The sequence below is a fragment of the Suncus etruscus genome, chromosome 18 (genome assembly GCF_024139225.1).
Source record: "Suncus etruscus isolate mSunEtr1 chromosome 18, mSunEtr1.pri.cur, whole genome shotgun sequence".
NCBI classification, from domain to species: domain Eukaryota; kingdom Metazoa; phylum Chordata; class Mammalia; order Eulipotyphla; family Soricidae; genus Suncus; species Suncus etruscus.
The window spans coordinates 32,984,953-33,002,635 of NC_064865.1; the positions used below are offsets into that span (position 1 = coordinate 32,984,953).

Consider the following 17,683-nt stretch of genomic DNA (forward strand, 5'->3'; position numbering starts at 1 on the left):
TTTCTGAAGTTTTCTTATTTCTACAATCATATACTCTTGAGTCTTATTGGCTGTCTGTTTCATAGTTTCTTTGAGATTTTTGGGGGGTGTCACACCTGGCAGTGCTCAGGGGAAACTCCTGGCTCCATGCTCAGAAATTGCTCCTGGCAGGCTTCCCATATGGGAAGCCGGATTCGAACTGATGACCTTCTGCATGAAAGGCAAATGCCTTACCTCCATGCTATCTCTCTGACCCCAGTTTCTTTGAGATTTTTGAACACACTCTATAGTTTTTCTCTAAAGTCTTTATTATAGGGTCTATGCTGGTGTCTGATACCAGTTGGGTTTTCAGAACTACCATATTTATTCACTAAGTGTGGTGGGATTCTGTGTTGACTTTCCATTGTAACTAAAGCAGTGAGATGGTATTTTCCTTATGTGTTTTGGTATGGCTCATTAATGTGAAGAAATAAATGACCTTGGAGCAAAGTAGAGCAGCCAAACTCTCTTTTTTCACACATGGGTGTGAAAATGGCTCCTGTGAGTCACAAAGAAGAATGCACTGCCTCTCTCTGTATCTGTTTTCTTTTCTTTTTTCTTTCTTTCTTTTTTCTTATTTTTATAATATCTTTATTTAAGCATCTTGATTACAAATATGATTGTGATTAGGTTTCAGTCATGTAAAGAACACCCCCCTTCACCAGTGCAACATTCCTACCACCAATGTCCCAAATCTCCCTCAATTCCACCCCACCCACACCTGTAATCTAGACAGGCTTTCCAGTTCCCTCATTCATTCACATGGTTATGGTAGTTCTCAGTGTAGTTATTTCTATAACTGCACTCACCACTCTTTGTGGTGAGTTTCATGAAGTGAGCTGGAAGTTCTAGCCCTCCTTTCATTGTCTCAGGATTGTTGCAAAAATGACTTTTATTTTTCTTAAAACCCATAGATGAGTGAGACTATTCTGCGTCTCTCTCTTTCCCTCTCACTTATTTCACTCAGCATGATAGATTTCATGTAATCCATGTATAGGAAAATTTCATGACTTCATCTCTCCTGACGGCTGCATGATATTCCATTGTGCATATGTACCACAGTTTCTTGAGCCATTCATCTGTTGAAAGGCATCTTGGTTGTTTCCAGAGCCTGGCTATTGTGAATAGTGCTGCAATAAATATAGGTGTGAGGAAGGGTTTTTTGTATTGTATTCTTGTGTTCCTAGGGTAGATCCCTAGAAGTGGAATAGCTGGGTCGAATGGGAGCTCAATTTCCAGTTTTTGGAGGAATCTCCATATCGCTTTCCATAGAGGTTGGACTAGATGGCATTTCCACCAGCAGTGGATAAGAGTTCCTTTCTCTCCACATCCCCGCCAGCACTGATTGTTCTCATTCTTTGTGATGTGTGCCAATCTCTGTAGTGTGAGATGGTATCTCATCGTTGTTTTGATTTGCATCTTCCTGATGATTAGTGATGAGGAGCATTTTTTCATATGCCTTTTGGCCATTTGTATTTCTTTTTTTATCAAAGTGTCTGTTCATTTCTTCTCCCCATTTTTTGATGGGATTAGATTTTTTTTTGTAAAGTTCTGTCAGTGCCCTGTATATTTTGGAGATCAGTCCCTTATCTGATGAGTATTGGGTGAATAGTTTCTCCCACTCAGTGGGTGGCGCTTGTATCCTGGGCACTATTTCTTTTGAGGTGCAGAAGCTTCTCAGCTTAATGTATTCCCATCTGTTTATCTCTGCTTCCACTTGTTTGGAAAGTGCAGTTTCCTCCTTGAATGCCTTTAGTCTTAATGTCATGGAGTGTTTTACCTATGTGTTGTTCTATATACCTTATGATATTAGGTCTGATATCAAGGTCTTTAATCCATTTGGATTTTACCTTTGTACATGGTGTTATCTTTCTTCCTTTCTATTTGGTTCACACCCGGCAGTGCTCAGAGGTTACTCCTGTCTCTGCGCACAGAAATCGTTCCTGGCAGGCACAGGGAAGCATATGGGATGCCGGGATTCAAACCACTGTTGGTTCTGGGTTGGCCACTTGCAAAGCAAACACCCTACCACTGTGCTATCTCTGTCCCTGCCTCAGTTTCTTGGTACTATGTCCAACATGTACAGTCTTTCTTTATATCTAACCAGTGCACTTTCAGGGCTACCTGAACATGCCCTAATTTCTCTATTTATAATTCTGATGGCTGATCCTCTGATGCCTAGACAACTATCAAAACCTCCTTCCTGAACCAGGTTGGTATTTGTGATTCTCACTATATATCAGTCAGGATCTCAGTGACTCCAGTAAACTAATGAAATCACTCTCTCACAATCTTATATTAAAATAAGAGACAACATGTACACTTGCCTACTGGTGAGGATACATCTGGAAACAGAACCTGTAGATCTGTTGAGGAACTATTTCTTCTGGTCTCTTATAGAACTTGTAAACTAGTAAACCACTGACCTAGCACTTACTCATTGCTTTTTTGTGGTAGATAGAATGGATTGTATTTTTTCATGACTATACTTTTCAGTGTTAGCATAACTGATTTGTTCCTATCAGTAAAATATGGTCAATGGTATGAAATATTACTTCCATGGGCAGAGACCACATTCTCTACAAATAAGAAGAAATGTCACTCCAGTTCCTATGTTACATTAGGATTCCACCTTACTAGTAGAATCCCCGAGACTCCTGTAATTTTTTTTGTGGTTTTTGGGTCACACCCGGCAGTGCTCAGGGGTTACTCCTGGCTCCATGCTCAGAAATTGCTCCTGGCAGACACGGGGGACCATATGGATGCCGGGATTCGAACCGATGGCCCTCTGCATGAAAGGCAAATGCCTTACCTCCATGCTATCTCTCTGGCCCCTTTTCTGTAATTTTGAAGTGGATTAGTACAAAACATCAGCAAGATCCTCTACCAACTGAGATCAACCTCCATCTCTGGTTAACAAAAAGCAGGAATTTTCAGGATGTGATTTCAAGAAAAATTAATTCTTCCAACAGCATAATTAAACTTAAAAGTAGATTTCCCCTTAGTTGAACCTTGAGATGAAAATATCGTCCAATAAACAAGTCAGTGGCATGTGATAACATATGTAGAGGATCCTGTTAAACTGCACCCAAATTTCTGACCTACAGAAACTGGAAGGTAAAAGATATCACAAAACTTGTGAAAGAATAGATTACTACTTTTTTGGGGGGAAGGTTGACACACCGGCAGTGCTCAGGAATTACTACTGGCTCTACACCCAGAAATCTCTTCTGGCAGGCTCAGGGGACCGTATGGGATGCCGGGATTTGAACCACCGTCCTTCTGCATGCAAGGCAAAGCCCTACTTCCATGTTATCTCTTTGGCCCTTAGATTACTGCTTTAAAAAATTTGGTTGCCCTACCTTGCAGTTCCTGAGGCTAATCCAAACTGAGTGCTCTAGCTTGTTTTATTTATTGCAGTGCCCAAGGAATCATGTAATACTAGAGATTGAACCTAGTGCTCCTGAATGCAAAGCATGTGGTCTTGCCCTTTGAGCTACTTACCAGTTCCCAAATGTGTGTTGTTTTAAATACTAAAATTGCTGTAACGTTTTTGTTTTGCTTTTGAGCCATATGTGATAATGCTTAGGGCTTACTCCAGGTTCTACACTCATGGATTACTCCTGAAGGGTCTAATGAGGTTGGCCATGTGAAAGGCAAGTGTCCTATACTATTCACCCACCCCTAAACTTGTGTTAAGTTTTATAAAACAAGATAAATAAAACATGTGTATATCAATTATTTGTATGTCTCACTTATTTGAGTAAGGAGAATATTCTGTCTTGTATCACCAATATCTCAAACAGTACTGCGCTGATAGTTGGTGTCCAGTGAACTTTATTAAATGTGTACATAAATAAATTAATAGAAAACATAAGGTCACTTTTCTTTTTTCTTTTTTTCTTTTTTTTGGTTTTTGGGCCACACCCTGTGACGCTCAGGGGTTACTCCTGGCTATGTGCTCAGAAGTTGCTCCTGGCTTCTTGGGGGACCATATGGGACACCGGGGGATCGAACCGCGGTCCGTCCTAGGCTAGCTCAGGCAAGGCAGGCACCTTACCTCCAGCACCACCGCCCGGCCCCATAAGGTCACTTTTCAATCTACACTGTTTAGTGAAGGATGACATTAACTGGCATCTATTGAGCCCTTGCTGAAATTGTCAACACTATACTCAAAACTAAGGGATATAAATAGTAAAACAATGTCACAAGAAGCCACAACTTTGTAATGCAAGAATGAAAAATTTGACAAGTCAAATTTTATTAAAGTCCTAGTTCTTATATCTGTTATCTCTGTAATACTGTATTTCTTAGCCTCTCTGCACCTCAGAACTACCCTTCTAATAAAGGAAAATAATTGTACTTGTGGATGAGATTATTATAAGAATTGTGAACATTACTCTACATATAAAGTGCCTCCTATATGCTATAAATATTCCAATATGTGAATCTTGGAGCCGGAGAGATAGCATGGAGGTAAGGCGTTTGCCTTTCATGCAGAAGGTCATCAATTCAAATCCGGCTTCCCATATGCACTGCTGGGTGTGACCCAAAAACCACACACACAAAAAAAAAGCAAAACCAATATGTGAATCTTCTTATTGTACATCTTCTTATTGAAACTTTTTATTCAGGGGTTCATAATCTATCTGTGAAACCATGACAAACATAAATATTGCCAAAGTAATATGGGTTCAATCAAATATTATTATGGTAAAGATTTGTAGGTAATACTTAAGTGAGACTAAAAAATTCAAGGTAAGTTTCATGAAGAAGGCAGAAATAAATAGTGTAAAAAAATTGGAAACTATCCTCTTTAGGAAAATTTTATTAAAATAAACATAAATATAAGAATTAATCTGCACATTTATAAGAGTAGAAGAAGATAAACCCAGTTAGTCTAAGATATTTGGGAAAGGAGAAAAATCTAAAATTTAAAAGTCTCAACAGGCCATAGACAATCACCAAAGGTAGTTTAATCAAAAGTAAAAAATAGAGAAATAGCACAGCGGTGTTTGCCTTGCAATCAGCCAATCTAAGACCTAAGGTGGTTGGTTCGAATCCTGGCATCCCATATGGTCCCCCGTGCCTGCCAGGAGCTATTTCTGAGTAGTTAGCCAGGAGTAACCCTTGAGCACCGCCGGGTGTGGCTCCCCTCAAAAAAGAGTAAAAAATAAATGGTAAATGTAAAGGGAAATTAACCAGAATCCATGAAAGATGAATTGAGAGCATAGAGTTGATGAAAGGAGAAAGAGCATAGAAAGGAGGTTCAGTAAAGTTCCAGAGAGAAAGTTTCTATACGTTCAATAAGTTCCTAGGTAGAAAGTGATAGAAAGTGATCTACTGACTGAAGATCAGTTAGTTACCCATTCTACACATGTCTCAGTTCTCTCATGAATAAGGGGCTATTTATAATAGTGTACCTCAGAGGGTTTCATGATCATTAAATGCCTAAGATGCAATCTATTTATTATAATTACCCAAAGTGAGACATGTGTTTTATTTTAAGATATTTAAGATCTCCTATTCTTCCTTTGTTCCCTCACTACTTTCTCCATCACTTTACCACTAATTTAACCTAAAGTTTGGATAATGGAGGAATAGACCACTAATACAATGACATGCCTATCCTCATTTTTATGAGGTGCCATGATTTACAATATTGGTAATCATAGCTTCATGCATACATTTTTCTAGCACTACAACTACAACAGAATGCCCACTTTTCTCCCATTCACACCCTCCAAGTAAGCTCATTTCTGTAAACTAACACTCAAGTTTTGTTGCCACTGGCTATTTGTGTCTCCTTTACTATGTTTCGCTATAGCCTGCATTGAGAGATCATTCTGTATCTGTTCCATCCTTTTGGCTAACTTCTCTCAGCATGATGCGCTCTTGTTCCATCTATGAGCAAATTGCTACACAAATATTCTTTTAATAAGCTTTCCTAATATGAACTACCTTGACTGAGTCTCCATACTTTGTAGTAAAAAGAAATGTTGCAGTAAGGTGTGATAAAACATAAACCTATGAATTTCACAGAAAAGTGTGTACACTACTACTTTAGAAACTTTCTTACATCTGCCTTCTCTGGCATTTCCTGTGGCCAGGAATCCTAAGTCCAGGTTCTATGCCAAGCAAAGCATGGAGGCAAATTGAGCTACCATATCTTGAAGACAACTTGTTTTAAACTCTATCCACTTCCTCTGTTATTGACATCAGACTCCCAAATAGAAAAAGGTTAAGTGAAATTACCCTAGGAGAATAACAGGTGCTAATAGAGAAGATATGAGTATCTTTACTCACTAGTGCTTTCATGTCTCAGTTTAAGAAAAAAGAATTTTTTGCAGTGGGGAAACCACATCTGATGATGCTCAGGGTTTGTGCCTGACTCTGCACTCAGGGATCACTTTTGGTGGTGCTCAGGGAACCTGATATGATGCCAAGGATCAAACTCTGGTAGGTCATGTGCAGGACAAGTGTCCTACCTGCTGTACTATCTCTCTAGTCCTGAAATAGAAATTTTCATTTGAAAAACAACTTCGGGACTTGTTAGCTTGAAATAATTACTGAAGCAGTTGACTCACTGAACAAAGCACTACTGCATTATGTCTAAGAATTCTGAGTGAGACATGGATTAACATCAATTTGCACAATCTTGTTTGAGCACATGATTAGACTTCACCAGGCCTCATTCTTTTTTTACGTAAGCTAAACAGCAAAAGTTGGAAACTATAGATATTGAATTTCTGGACCTTTAAATTTCTGCTATAACCTTTCTTGATCTGGAGGCTAGCTCTAGCTGGCATGGGGTTTGGGGAGACACCATGTCGAAGGCCTTCTCCCTAGCTTAGGGGTGGCTGGAAGCCTTGATAGGCCCCCAGCCGTCCCCTCTTTTGACCCGGCCTTCAGGCCTCCCCTGGGTGCCAGCCCAGGTGGCCAGAAAAGGTGGGTGTCGGGTGGACCCTCCTGGAGGGGCTCCCAAGCTTTCCTGTCCTTCTCCCCAGCACTAGGGTGGGAAGGGCCCAGGGAGGAGGGTGGGCAGATCCTGGCTTCTGGTTCTCTACCGAATCCTTTCTTGATAGGCCCCCAGCTGTCTCCTCTTCTGACCCGGCCTCTAGGCCTTCCCTGGGTGCCAGCCCAGGCGGCCAGAAATGGTTGATCTTAACTTGGGGTGTGCTGAGATTTGTTCGGTTGCACCAAGGTAGTCACTGGCAATTTCTTACCAGTCTACATGTTCAATACCACGCTGGGGCGCTAGCACAGTATGTTTTAATAGTATTCCCTATCCTCTAAGTTATGGTTTGTGTATGCAGAATGTCCATTTTGTAATCTGCCATTTCGCATACCTCTACAAAGCTCATTGTTCTCCTTAACTCTCTCATCCCCAACCATCAGTACCCCACATTTACTCTTTTTAACTTCAGTACTGCACAGTCCTAATCACAGACCAAAGTGGTGCATTGGACTTAACATACCCTATTTCAAAAGACATAAAATGGACATGTATGTCTTTTTTTTTTAATATTTTCTGTGTATTTTCTTTCACAGCTAAAACTCTTACTAAATAGTCTCTTATACAATGACGATTTTACCTACTTTTTCTCTTTTTTTCTCTTTGTGAGCTGTCCAATAAGGAATTTTGGTGAAAGAGTCTCTTAGTTTAATGCTTATGATTGAACCATGGCATGGGGATTGTTAGACTTGTTCTTGCGGCCCCCATATGCGCCGATAACGCCACGTGGCATTGTTTCTTGTTGGCATAGGCACATTAAAAAGAGAAAATACTATACATACAAATAAGTTCTTATCAAATAGAGATTGGAACACACAAATGTTGTAGCGCAATGGGACCTTACTCCCTAAACATTGACATAATGACTTGGCACAGGCCTCAGAAGAATGGGCATTCTCCATTCACCCCTGAACCAGGGAAGCTATCTATGAAACATCCAGGTTGTTTATAGCATTATCTGGAAGCAATCTTCTACCAGGGAAGACCCTACCACTGCTCTGACATCGACCTGCTCAAAAGAGACTTACCTTAACACTAAGAAGACTTGACAACATCAACGACCTGCTTACAGGACAGGGCTCTCTGCATTAATTGTGAGGTGAAACTAGAGGACGCTCCACATTCTGACTTCAATGTAGGATATGCAGATTCCAGGATCTTTAATACAGAAACATGATACCAACAACAGAGACTGTGAAAAATAAAAGTGTATTGGCACTACAGACAATGACTTGGATTGGGCAAACTAGTTTGCCTGGAGCCTAGAGTTGGTCTTATGCCAGAAAACTTCAGGGGTAGAGTCTCCTTGTATTTAGGCCAATGCTCTTCCTTTCCATGTCCCTCATATTTTGGTGGGCCTATGCAAACAATTATTGCCACTTTAACACCGTTTTTACTGTGCTCCTTTGACTATAATCCTTTAAAAAACACTTAAACTTTTGAGGTTAACTTAAACTAATATGCATGTGCATGGAAATGTAGAAAAATACTATGCCTTCAATGTTTAAGGACTTACATGAGTTTTATGGCTTTAGATTGTTTTCTGTGCTGCTAAGAAATATTATAATGTGTTACAATCTGGGGGCTTGAGGGGCAAAGTAACTGTACATGGATTCTGTTTTAATGTTCTTTGACTGAATGTTCAAAGTTAAGATATCAGCAAGGGGACTTCTGAGAATTCTGTTTATGGGTATTGTCCTTCCACTGTAACTTTACCTTGTCCTCTTTCTTTGCATCTTTGTTCTCATAATTAAAATAAAAAATTAAAAAAATAATAAAAGAAAAAGAAAAAGAAATTTTGCTATAAATCTATAGCAATCAGAATAGCATGGCTCTGGAATAAGGATAAGCTTTTAGGCCAATTCATTAAAATTAAGAACACTCAGATATAGGACAATTAATCTATATCAAAGGAACTGGATGCATGAACTGGAGCAAGGAAAGCTTGCTCCAAACAAAATGTTGGGAAAACTGAAAGACCACTTTTATTTTTTTATTATTTTTATTTTTCACAGCATTATTTATGGTACATAGTGACAACGAATGAGGGGCACTCCCACCCCAGTGGTGTCCTCCCTCCACCCCCCATTTCCAGCATGTATCTCATTATCTCCCTCCCTTTTCCCCCAGAATACTAGTGTAACTGGTTGTCTATTCTGTTGTCGTTTGCAATAAAAAAGGATAAGAAGAAAAAAGAAAAAAGGAAGAGAGAAAAAAATTGGCTGCAACTACCAAAAAAAGAAAGAGAAAAAGAAGAAAAAAATGCACCCAGCTAATGAGAAAAGAAAAAAAATCACCAAATAATAATCACAGGAGTGAAAAGGGAAGAGAAAAGTGGAGGAAAGAAGGAAAATAAAGTCAAAAACTAACAAATCAAAACAAAACAAGAAAAAGAAGGGGCGCTGCAGTGGTAGGGTTTGGCATTCCCTCCACATTTTTTTTTTGTATAGTCACAGTAAGCATTGGGGGAGAATGGGAATTCCCGTAGCCTAGGAGATTCAGGGCTTCTCTATTCTTGAAGCATACCATCATGGGATCAACCCCTGGCTCCATAGGTGTTCTTTACGTCATCCCAAGGGCTTTGTATGTGGTGTCAGGAAACTTTCCTCTCAGTTGTGGGTGAGACAATGAGGCCACTGTATCCAGCATTCTTGGCATTTGTACAGATCCTAGGTCTTAGGACAGGGTCTAGGTTAAAGTCTTTACGGTTCTAAAAGTTCTGTTTCACCATTGTTGTGTACAGATGCTCCCTGTTTTCATTCAGTCCCCAAGCCGAAGTATGGGATATTATGGATCTAAGGGTTCTGCTTAGTCTCTGTTGTCCAAGTTGGGCCTCTGCAATAAGAAATCCTTTTTTTTTTTTTTTTTTTTAAATAAGAGTTCTGGTCCACAGTCTAAGGCAGGGTTTTCCTTATCGGTCCCCAGGATAGTTCTGCCCAATCGCAGCTGTCAAAGTTAGTTTTCTGTACATGGTGCTCTTATTTTTTGCTGTTCAAAAGACAGTACATCTTCTGGTTTCCATCCAGTGTTAGGTGAGGTGATAAGACGACTTGGTCTTGGGTCAAGTTGAAATGACCACTTTTAAAAAACAAAACTGAATTTATATTTCACACAGTATACAAAAGTTAATACAAGTGGATCAGATCAGAAACCATAAAATACCTTAAGGAAAAACATATGCATAATTCTCTAAAAACTGGATCTCAACAGCGTTTTCAGTGACTTGATTTCACTGGCAAAGAGAAAAGAAAAAACAAGTGGACCCATATAAAGTAGAAAAATATTAAAATGACAAAAGAATTTTGGGACTAGACTTAAAATAACTAAAAATACTTTCATCTAGGAAAACAATTTGCGCATAATACATCAGATAAAGGGCTAACATCCAAAATTTATAAGACACTCACAAATTTCAATAAAAACAACAAGAAACACACCAATAACCCCTTAATAAAGGCAGAGAAAAGACACTGCTACAAAGAAGACATGTGGATGGACATTAAGTATATGAAAAAGTGTTCATCACTTAGTATTAGAAAAACACAAATCAAACTGACAACCATGTATCACTTCACACCAGTGTGAATGGCAAATATTTAAAAAAAATTAATCATGACCCGGAGAGATAGCACAGCGGTGTTTGCCTTGCAAGCAGCCGATCCAGGACCAAAGGTGGTTGGTTCGAATCCCGGTGTCCCATATGGTCCCCCGTGCCTGCCAGGAGCTATTTCTGAGCAAATAGCCAGGAGTAACCCCTGAGCTCCGCTGGGTGTGGCCCAAAAAATCAGAAAAAAAAATTTAATCAAAAACCTGGAAACACCTAGCTTTGGCAAGAATATGGCATAAAGGAAACTCTCATTTACTGTTGATAAGAATGTTATCTGTTACAGCCTCTATGGAAAACAGCATAGATATATCTCAAAAGAGTAAGATTAGGGCCCAGAGAGATAGAACAGTGGGTGAAAGCTTTTGCCTTGCACGTTGCAAACCTGGGTTTAATCCCTGGAACTCACCTGGTCCCTGATACCTGCCAGGAGTGCTGTGAACAGGGAGTAATTACTAAGCACCAATGGAAAAACACAGAACCTAGAATAAATCCTAAATGTTGCATTAGACCCGCCCCCAAAAAGCAAAAAGAGTAAGAATGTATATCCTAATTAGGCATCAGTCTCTAGGCATCTACTCCAAAACACAAAAACAATAATTCAGATATATAAGGTATATAGAAGAACATTTAGGTAAAACACTAGATGACATTGAGACTAAAGGCATCTTCAAGGAGAAAACATCACTGTCCAAACAAATGGAAGCAGAGATAAACAGATGGAACTATATTAAGATGAGAAGCTTCTGCACCTCAAAGGAAATAGTGACTAGGGTACAAAAGCTACCCACAGAATGGGAGAAACTATTCACCTAATACCTATCAGATAAGGGGTTAATATCTAAGATATACAAGGTACTGACAAAACTTAACAAAAAAATCTAAACCCATCAAAAAATGGGAAAAGAAATGAACAGACACTTCCTCAAAGAAGATATATAGATGACAAAAGAGTCATATGAAAAACTGCCCCATATCCAATCATCAGGGGGATGCAAATCAAAACAATGATGAGGTATCATCTCATGCCACAGAGACTGGCACAAATCACAAAGAATAGGCTCGGTGCTGGCAGGGATGTGGGGAGAAAGGAACTCTCACTCACTGCTGGTGGGAATGTCGTCTCATCCAGCCTTTATGAAAAACAATATGGAGATTCCTCAAAAAACTTGAAATTGAGCTCCTGTGTGATCCAGCTTTAGCACTCCTAGGGATATACCCTACAAACACAAAAAATACAATACAAACCACCTATATTCATTGCAGCGCTATTTACAATAGCCAGAATCTGGAAACAACCCAGATGCCTGAAAATAGATAAGTGGCTAAAGAAACTATGGTACATATACATAATGAAATACTATGTAGCTGCCAGGAGAGATGAAGTCATGAAATTTTTCTATACCTGGAAGCTATTATGCTGAGTGAAATAAGTCAGAGGGAGAGAAATAGACACAGAATAGTCTCATTCATTTGTGAGATTTAAGAAAAATAAAAGACATTATTGTAATAACACCCAGAGACAATAGAGATGAGAGCTAGAAGGATTGGCCCAAGATATGAAGCTTACTACAAAGAGTTGTGAGGCAGTTAGAGAAATAACTACACTAACAACTATCATGACAATGGTAGTGAGTGAGAGAAATTGAATGTCTGTCTCGAATACAGGCAAGGTGTGTGTGTGGGGGGGGGGGAATGGGAGGCATTGGTGGTGGAAAGGTTGCACTGGTGAAGAGTGGGTATTCTTTTTTATAACTGAAACCAACTATAAACATGTTTGTAATTATGGTGCTTATATAAATATATTATTTAAAAGAAAGAAAGATATATGCGCATTTAAGTTTGTAGCCAGAATATAAAAATAACCCCAAAATCCAACAGTAGATGAATGGTTAGTGACTTTGTGTCATCATGCACAATGAAATAATATGCATCTGTGTAAAAATTATGATAATTTGTTACAATGTAAATGCAATTGGAGGGTTGTTTTATGTTAAGCAAAACAAGCCCAAAGTAAAAAGACAAAAACAAAACAAAATAATAAAAAAAAAAACCACCAGATAATCTAACTCTTTTGTGGTATACAGTGAAACAAATCAGGGATAGGACAATATCAATAGTTTATTAACACTGGGTACTAGATTACAGATCTGAAAGTACTAGGTTAAGAGGTGTGTGTACGGAAATGGAAACACATACCCTGCTCATGGATTGGCAGGATTAACATCATTAAAATGGCAATACATTGTATTTTGTACAGATTTAATGCGATCATGACATTCGTCAAAAACGTGGATCAGGCACTTTTGAAATTCATTTGGAACAATAAACACCCTCGAATAGCCAAAGCAATTATTGGGAAAAAGAATATGGGAGGCATTACTTTCCCCAACTTTAAACTATATTACAAAGTAATAGTTATCAAAACAGCATGGTATTGGAATAAAGACAGACCCTCAGATCAGTGGAGTAGAGTTGAGTACTCAGAGAATGCTCCCCAGACATACAATCATCTAATCTTTGATAAAGGAGCAAGAAGTCCTAAATGGAGCAAAGAAAGCCTCTTCAACAAGTGGTGTTGGCACAACTGGCTAGCCACTTGCAAAAAAGCAAACTTAGACCCCCAGCTAACATCATGTACAAAGGTAAAATCCAAATGGACTAAAGACCTCGATATTAGACCTGAAATCATAAGGTATATAGAACAACACTTAGGTATAACACTCCATGATATTGAGACTAAAGGCATCTTCAAGGAGGAAGCAAGTTTAACTCCAAGCAAGTTAAAGCACAGATTAACAGATGGGAATATATTAAGCTGAGAAGCTTCTGCACCTCAAAGAAAATAGTGCCCAGGATACAAGAGCCACCCACTGATTGGAAGAAACTATTCACCCAATACCCACCAGATAAGGGGCTAATATCCAAAATATATAGGGCACTGACAGAACTCTACAAGAAAAAAACATCTAATCCCATCCAAATAATGGGGAGAAGAAATGGACAGACACTTTGATAAAGAAGAAATACAAATGGCCAAAAGGCACGAGAAAAAATGCTCCACTTCACTAATCATCAGGGAGATGTAAATCAAAACAACTATGAGGTACCACCTCACACCACAGAGAATGGCACACAGCACAAAGAATGAGAACAAGCAGTATTGGCGGGGATGTGGTGAGACAGGAACTCTTATTCACTGCTTGTGGGAATGCTGACTATTTCAACCTTTCTGGAGAGCAATATGGAAATTGAGCTCCCATATGATCCAGCTATACCACTCCTAGGAATATACCCTAGGAACACAAAATTTAAATACAAAAACCTCTTCCTTACACCTATATTTATTGCAGCACTATTTACCATAGCAAGACTCTGGAAACAACCAAGATGCCCTTCAACAGATGAGTGGCTAAAGAAACTGTGGTACATATACACAATGGAATATTATGCAGCCGTCAGGAGAGATGAAGTCCTGAAATTTTCCTATACATGGATGTACATGGAATCAGTTATGCTGAGTGAAATAAGTCAGAGAGAAAGAGAAAGATGGAGAATGGTCTCACTCATCTATGGGTTTTAAGAAAAATGAAAGACATTTCTCAACAATTTTCAGAGACAAAAGAGAGGAGGGCTGGAAGTTATAGCCGACCTCATGAACCTCACCACAAAGAGTGATGAGTTTAGTTAGAGAAATAACTACATTGCGAACTATCCTAACAATGAGAATATATGAGGGAAATAGAAAGCCTGTCTAGAGTACAGGTAGGGGCAGGGAAGGGAGGAGGAATATTTGGGTCATTGGTGATGGGAATGTTACATTGGTGATGGGGGGTGTCATCTTATATGACTGAAACCCAACCACAATCATGTTTGTAACCAAAGTGTTTAAATAAAAATATTAAAAAAAAAGAGATGTGTGTAGATGAACAAAGGTGAACTGGACAAGGGCATAGAGTCTAAAGAATCTTGATGGTAAAAAAAAAAGTGAGATAGCAGTGTGCATCAAAACCATGATTGTCAATCAGCAAACAGCAAGTTTGAAGGGGGAGCAGCACAGCAGTTACATAAGAACTGGGTAGAGGATCCTAAGCTTTTCAATAATTTCAGGGATCAGTATATACTAAAATATAATTCTACCTAATATAATAAAAATCTACCCAAGGTGACTTTTTTTTTGTTTTTGGGCCACACCCATTTGACGCTCAGGGATTACTCCTGGCTATGCACTCAGAAATCGCCCCTGGCTTGGGGGGACCATATGGGACTCCGGGGGATCGAACCGCTGTCTGTCCTATGCTAGTGCTTGCAAGGCAGATGCCTTACCTCTAGCGCCACCTTCCCGGCCCCATCCCAAGGTGACTTTTAAGCCTGGGCCCTTTCCCTCTGAGATTTCATCCCAGATGGTTCATTCCTCCTTGTACCCCAGTGAGGATAAATAATTTTAATTTATGCCTAAATAGAATAAGTAGATGCATGCAATAATTTCACTATAGGATTATTGCTTAATAGAATAATTTTAATGACATTATCATAAGGTATGTTTAAACAGAAGTAAAAGACAACACTGGCAAGAACTAGAAAACATATTTATTGTGTTGTGACAATTTATTCCTTTTACCTGTAGATTTAACCAACTGCAGATGAAAAGGGCATATTATGTAACTAGGACTAGGAAGGTTACTTTTGTATTGGTGGTGATATGCAGATTTTTTCTTTTTATTATTTTAATGTACAGCATAATATTCATGTATGTAGAATTTACATCGCATACACACTATAAATTATCCAGAGATTATACAAAACATACAGAATGATGTACTTGGGTTATATATCATATATACCATTATATACACGTCCTGATAGAAAAAAATGAGCACACTTAGATTTTGGTACTGGGTAGGAAGGGCAAGTCCTGTAATCAGTACTTCTTAGAAACTGAGAGATATGAGTTCCAATCCAGGAAGGAAAGGTCTCTGGTCATTAGTATTCAATTTCTGTATCTCGCATGGCTTCCTGAGTGCTATACACTTAATATTTGCATCTTCAAATTTCTGATTTGCTCCATTCTTCTGCCCAGCCCCTCAGATGTTCAGCCCTGTTGTCCAATTCTAGAATAGTCTCAGCTCTTTGGGCCAAAGTTGATCCAATCGAACCCCTGTCTCTACCTAGTCTTATCTTACAACCTTATAACACCCCAGCAGCAGGCATTAAAGGAGGTCTGCCCCTTTAAGAAAGACCTTAATCAACTGTTTTTGACTGGTAGTTTGGCTGGCATATAAAATCCCACCCTGAGAGAGGCTTGTGATGGGAGTTGTAAAGTGGGAATTGTGAGGTGACAGTTGGTGGAGCTGTGGACTGGGAACAAATTCTACTCTTGGCTGCAGCTTCCTCTATGATTTCTATGGGACTTGGCTATTTTCCTGGAGGCTTTATCCTTTTACCTTGTTTGCCTGTTCCTTGCACTTTGTTCTCAATCTGATTTTACCCTGTTCCCAAACCCAGCTCTCTCTCCTTCTTTCCCCCTCACTTGGCTTAGGGGTTTGACATAAAAGCCCTGGCCTCTATACCCTCCCTATTTATTAAATTAGGTTTAAAAAAACATTTTGTCAGAGTCTTGTCTGGTTGGCCTCCAGCAGGTCAAGGGCCCACTGGACTCTGACAACCTGATTGCTTTTATTGTGCACAAGGATACAGATGGTGTTATAACTGCTCTCACAGCTGAGTTATTTCCTTTTTTAAATAAAAGTTTAAAAATGTATTATTGGCAACAAAACAGCAGATTATATGGTAAAGTTATATCTTCACAATATGAATCTTCTAATTATCTCTTTCTACCACATAATTTCTCAACATCAGCTGGTGCTTAGATCAGAAAGATTTTCTTTAAGGGTTAAGTATGATGAGTTGAGTTGTGGTTTATGATCTGGTCCCCCCCAGACCCTCCCACCAAAACCGTATATCTTCATCTGAGTCATGAGTGACACCACTAGAAACAGGAATGAATGGTGTTGGGGGAACAGCACATCTCCTCTTAGGCATGAGTCAGTGTTCCATGGGTCACAGATCAACCAAACAGTTCTCTGCCATCCTTTTTTTTTTAATGCTTTTTCTTTTCTCATTCAAAAAATTCATCTTGTCGACTCCTTTATTTCCAGAAAATGATCATCAATCTACTAAAGCTGAACTATTCTTTTCTTAGAAACCCAGATCATACCCCTAAAACAGAAACATTATATTGTGACATTATTTCCTTCTCATGTCTATCTCTTTCTAGAAACTTTTTTCAGATACAGGACAAGATTCTTTAAATGTTCTTTTTATATCATTAGACTTTACCACACTGATTAGTTCATAGTTAACACTCAATAAATATTTAGTATATGAAAAAATAAGGCTAAAGTTTTGAAACATAGTCAAAATGAAGGGAGATGTGTTATTACTTTAAGATAAAAAAAATCTTGGTTAATTGCAAAGCTAGATCTAGAATCTGGGTCTTTTTCAGATAATTACTTAAGATAACTTCAGAATATTCTTCAGAAAATTACTTATGGGTATCACGGGGACCACAGTGAGGAGCGTATTCAAATCCTCTGATACCATTACTATCCCACTGAATGTCCAGGAAAGGACTTGATTAGCACATTGAAGGCCATCTGACTTTTTTTTTCCCCTGCCAAAATTGGACTCTCATAATATTTAAATTAGGCATTTCTGTTCCGAATCTTCCAAGCTGTGCTGTTGCAAGTCAGCCCCTGAAGAGGTTGACTGATGGAGGGATGGAAGATGAGGTCTTTCACCTCCAGCTCGGTGTACGCGTCTGCCACCCTGTCCAGCCGATGGTTCTGAGGTGAAACGGCGGGTAAACGCTCGTAGACAGTCAGGCTTGTGGAAATATTAGCTTTATTCGGTGGACAAGACTGAAGTCCAAAGACTCAGCATAAGTTCCAGCCAAAAGCCTCTCGCCTTCCACAGACCCTTGTTTTTATCCCCCAGAATCAGGTACCACCCAATGGTGGGATCAGATACCACCCAGTGGTGGAAGC

The 17,683-nt window shown here is 39.1% G+C and overlaps 1 protein-coding gene across 1 annotated transcript in view; it reads left to right on the top strand.

Moving 5' to 3' along the window:
* PRR3 (proline rich 3) overlaps positions 1-17,683 on the top strand; it is a 641,937-nt gene that overhangs the window by 86,863 nt on the left and 537,391 nt on the right. The window lies entirely within an intron of this gene.